The sequence below is a fragment of the Anas acuta genome, chromosome 7, assembly GCF_963932015.1.
Source record: "Anas acuta chromosome 7, bAnaAcu1.1, whole genome shotgun sequence".
Lineage (NCBI taxonomy): Eukaryota > Metazoa > Chordata > Aves > Anseriformes > Anatidae > Anas > Anas acuta.
This window is the reverse complement of record NC_088985.1, coordinates 92,139-96,618: the sequence shown is the minus strand read 5'-3', so window position 1 is coordinate 96,618 and position 4,480 is coordinate 92,139.

The following is a 4,480-nucleotide window of genomic DNA, read 5'->3' as shown; positions in this document are numbered from 1 at the left end:
TAATTCTCAACTAAGTTCCATTTCAGTGTTAAAAAGTAGGACAAACTTTCAAAGATCAAATTTGTAATTCTTCATGGTCCAATCTGCACATACCACCAGTAGTGAAGAAAGCAACATCCACACCACATATTAAGAAGAAATATAAAGAAAATGGGAGCCATGGTGTACAGCCTATGGATCTTTTTTTTTTTTTCCAGAAAATACCTAGATCTTCTCATTGATCCTCTTGTACATTCCTCAGTTAAGTCAGGTGTGGGAAAGAATTGTGAATGAAAACAAATGTCAAAGCTTTTGTTTACACTTAGCTCTTTTTTCTTTTAGCATCCATTTTAACCACAAATATGCCCAATTCTCCCTTTTTTGAATCTTTCAATTATTCTAACTATTCACTGCTGATAGTTAAGACGCTTTAGTTCACCTGTACTTAAACACCTGTCCTGCAATGTCCAGCAATGTATCCAATACGTGCTACATTTCATGGAATTGGAAAAAAATAATTGTGAAACTCAAGATAGTAATCTTTTAATATTTGTTATTATTATTAGTCCACAATATAATTTAATACCAGTACATACCATTAAAATATAAGCAAAAACAGACAAAAGAAACTGCAACAAAGGAAAATTGAAGCGACAATTACTTGTAACAGTCAAAAACCTGCGTGCCTTGAAAAAGAAACCAAGGAATGTGTCTTTTTTCCCCTTCACTGGAAATTTGAAATATATTTAAATATTTTCCAGCAGATTCTGAAAAAAAAAACACTGAGGCTTTGAAGCCGAGTATAAAACAAATGTTTTCAGAAAATAACATTCCATTTCTCAGAAACCGTGAGAATCTTCTATGTGAAAATAGCTTTTTGTTCAGAAGTGTTGTCTTCTGCACTAGGAATTCAACCATCCACTACATTTTCTTAAGCCTCACTCTCAGACTGTTATCATGCTGCAAAAAGGACTTAAGCGGTAAATATAGAAATGATCTCATCAACAAAGAAAATGCTACAGATAGGCTCCGAACGGAGTGCTCAATTACTTCCATTGAAAAGACCAAACCTTTAGAGTTAACCAAGCCTAGGAAAAGCTTGCCCAGCTTGGGATGGAACAGGAGCAAGGTGGCTTGAAATTGACCATAAACTTTCAAAACAGTCAGGGACAGCAGAATTATAAGTGAAAGGTTTTGAGAGGAAAAAAAAAGAATTAATATTCTCAATTTCTCCAAACCACATTACACAATGCTTTATAAGGCTTGCATATTTGGGGTTTTGACAATAATTTCACAGTTCTTCAGGGATTTGGCAATAATTTCACAGACCACAGGGCTGTTGTAGGTGGTGCCAGGATGTCTAAACCATCCAATTCCATTATCAAATCGGGTACCATCTGTATCATAATAAAGTGCATCACTTCATTCCTGCCAAATGTTTGTCTAGTCTGTTCCGAAGACCTGCAAATACTGGAAGCACCAGTCTTACTGACCTCTCTAACCCAGTGGTTAACTGCTTCATTTTAATCTAGTTTTCCCAAATTTCAACAGTAATCTGTACCTACACATCCCACAATTCATTGCACCATTCTGAACTGGAAACCACACCAAACTCACTAACAACAGTTTGGCACTTTTTATGCTAAATCTTTCATTTGGGGGTTTCAAACACTTTAAAGAAATAAGCATTATATCCAGCAAACATATGATGGCTTAAGAAAACTACAAGCAAGTTAAAATGTATGGGGAGCAATAAGAATCACTAAGTAAGTTATTGTTGCGAAGCACGGCCGAAAGCACGACAGACACCAGCAGAGTCAGATCATGCTTCACCATTTTATTGCCCGAATAGCCCAACTTTTATAGTGAATTTTACAGGGGTGGACAGTGTTTCACACAAGATTATTGGTCAAAAGCACCCAGACAAACTGTTAAGAAAATAACACCACCTTTTGATTAGAAGTTAGGAAAACAGCCCCCTTTGTGCTTAACGGTCATGTAGGCCTAGTCCTTGAGGCCAGCTGCTGATAACAATATTTTCTGAGTTCCTTAATTGGGTGATGTGGGAGTCATTGCCGTGGGAGCTTCTCACAGTTACTCTGGCAGCTTGGTTTGTTCAGCTACAGCAGGCCCTGAGATTTCTAAGGCCTACCCCTGGTTGCTTAAAGCAAGCTTAGATCGAACAATTATGCCAATTCCCAACAATTCCCCCGTTTTCTTTTAGTACAAGCAGTACTTGGTTTTATATCAGATGTCAAATACATAACATAACACAACTATACAACTCAACCCTAATAACACCACAATTACTGTAAGCACTTAATGGTAACACAATTTAATAGTAACACACTTAAACCTAATCACTTGATGGTGATCAATCAAAGTCTGTTCTTGACAGTCCTTGAGGTGTCACAGCCCACGTCATTGTCAGATTATCAGGAACCTCTTCTTGGTCGTCTTCAGCGTGTGCAGATTCTAAAACTGCTTCAGTCCACTTTGCAGTGATCCACTGGGTACCTGTTCCCAGCACCACTTCAAAATCCCTATAACATTTTGCAAGTAACCCTTTAACCACATTTATCACAATACTACATGTAATGATGATTGACACCACAATGAACAGAATCCTTAATGCCCCTTTGACTAATCCCAGTAACCATCTATGCATTGTTTCAAACAAATCAGTGAACCATTGATTGAAAGGATTGATATCATATTGAATCTTTCTAATGAATCCATTTTTCTATGATTTTTGCCGGCACCAATTTTCCATGCTTTTAGCCTGCTCTGTAGTTATATCCCGGGATCCTACACTATGGCAACAATAACCTGTACTAAGGCTATATTCCGGAATCCTGCACTATGGCAACAATAACCTGCACTATGGTTAAAATGTGTTCTCTCTCACACAGTACGCAGTACAATCACACATACACAGCACAATCGTACACCCAGAGGCCTCTGGCACATCTCACTCTCAATCATACCATAACCTCAATCATACCACAAGAATATAATTTAGAATGATAAGCAAACAAACAAGTATTGTCTCTCATTGTGTTCCTCATGAAATGACTTGCAACACTTTGTTTTAAAACCTTACCCTTACACAAATACTTTCAACACAAAATACCTGGACATTTAAGAATAACACATATAATTATTAATACTCCAGTTAGTATCCCTCCAGCAGCTGAAAACCTACTGTTTGTCTGCAGCTACAGGAGATCTTTGTCTGCTCCTGCGGTGAGCAGCTGAGAGTGGAGTCCCCTCCGAACAAAACGCTCAGGGTGCACCTAGGGGCGTCCACACCACAGCTGATCCCCGCAGCCGAGCAGTTGTTACGTGCGGCCACAGATGCCACTCCAAGCACTAAAATTGCCAATGCCGCTCTAGCTGCAACCCCACACAATTCAACATTATCATTGCTATCCAGTGCAAGCAATGCCCATTTATGTCTGGTGATTTCATGCAACTGCAACAAGCTAGAAGCAAATACAATGAGTTTATCTAAGTAACATGGACTTCTGACAGCATTTGCAGCGATACCTTGCCAGGCCCTATCCCCACAAATCAGAAAAACATCAGGAGGTAAGGCCAAAGCTGTACAATTGTTCCAAACACTGTAGTTGTTACCCCTTGTCTCCGTGCCATAAACCCCTAAACCCTGCTTAGCAGTGTCATTGTAATCACAGGTGTTATTTGTATTTTTGTACCGGTATGGCCCTTTCCAGGTTTCTGTAGCAGGATTCATCTGATATCCAGGGCTACGTTCACATTTGTAGCCACCTTTCAGGTTGATACATATTTGACTACAGATACCAGGGTTTTGACATTCATCAATATCTCCACAGTTTCTCTTGTCTACAAACTCAAACCCAGCTGGACAGTCACATTCATTTATGTTGCATTCCTTCAGGGGCTCATCACCCCAGTCCTTGCAGTCTCTCTGCTGGTTACACACTTTATTGATATCTATGCATTCTCCACTTCTGCACTTGAATTTGCCAGGTCCAGAGCACTGAATAACATTGTTACAGTTTGCTTCATCAGTGCCATCCAGACAGTCTCTCACACCACTGCATTGCCTACTCCTATGCACACAGTTCCCATCTTCACATCTGAACTGGTCTGGCCTGCAGGTCTGAGAAGGGCAGTTAATTTCATCACTTCCATCCTTGCAATCAGGATCTCTGTCACAGTCTTTTTCACCTGAGCCGCACTGCACCTCACTCACATAACACTTCACCAGAGGTGCAGGCTGGCGGCCACACTGCTCCAAAGATTCATCCGAGTGGTCGGAGCAGTTATCTTGAGCATTGCAGACAAAGCTTTTGGAAATACATTGCCCACTACTGCATGTGAATTCTGCTGCACTACAAGTCACAATGCCACAATTCTCTTCATCTTCTGCACTGTCACAGTCTCTTTCACCATCACATTTCCACGACACTGGGATACACTGGGTCGACTGAGGACCACAGCTGATTTCATTTACCCG